This window comes from Macadamia integrifolia, chromosome 13 (genome assembly GCF_013358625.1).
Source record: "Macadamia integrifolia cultivar HAES 741 chromosome 13, SCU_Mint_v3, whole genome shotgun sequence".
Taxonomy (NCBI): domain Eukaryota; kingdom Viridiplantae; phylum Streptophyta; class Magnoliopsida; order Proteales; family Proteaceae; genus Macadamia; species Macadamia integrifolia.
The window spans coordinates 11,141,013-11,141,972 of NC_056569.1; positions in this window are offsets into that span (position 1 = coordinate 11,141,013).

The following is a 960-nucleotide window of genomic DNA, read 5'->3' on the forward strand; positions in this document are numbered from 1 at the left end:
TTATTGAAAACATTCCTCTAATGAATTCCCTGGGAACATTTATAGTAAATGGAATATACAGAATTGTGATCAATCAAATATAGCAAAGCCTTTGCATTTATTACCGTTCTGAATTGGATAGAACGCCTCTACTAACAAGAGTTGATCAAGTTCTCATATAAGAACCATTCTCGTACAGGACTAATCCACACAAGAAAAAGTTTAGTGATGGCACTTTCTTGCGTCCATGTGTTTTACCCTCTTTGACCCAAAAGGGGAAGGAGAATGGAAGAAAGAATGCTACCTGTTTGAGTGTGTTTACTCTTAGACATAATGATAAGTACAAAAAGACCATACTACCCCATGTTGAAGATGCTCCCGTGTGCCTTCCTAATAGCTAGCGTGCTGGCATGCACCTATGCTCGCAGGGGAGCATTCTCTTGCCCAAAAGAAACTACTCATTAGTCCTTACACCTTAAATCCGTTAACTTCAACACTCAAGTTGGGCTCCATTTGGACAACTGCTCAGCCTAAATCAGCATTGAACTGGATTGGGTGGGCTGGTCAGTTAGCTGGTTAACCTAAACCCATGTTTTGGGGTCCATGAATGTACCACAAAGTAGACGGTAGACGCTACCATACGACTAGTTGTCTCTTTTGTCTTAGTTCTCACTTCCTTGTTCGTACTTAGGGACACGAAGGTATGGAGGTGGAAGAGGGCAAATCTGTTGCGAGCACTACGCCCGAGACCCACACTCCGACGCCTTCGGACTCTGCGCAAACTCTCCCTTCCGATCCGCTGCCGCCTCCTTCTGCTGTTCCTCCGGCTGTTTCTGCTCCTCCGGCTGTTTCTGTTCCTCCGGCTGTATCTGCTCCTACGGCTGTTACTGCTCTTCCGGCTGTTTCTACCCCACCGGCTGTTGTTGGTGGTGCTGCTGCTTCCGTTCAGAACAAGAAAAGGAAGCTCGAAGATGGCGGTCT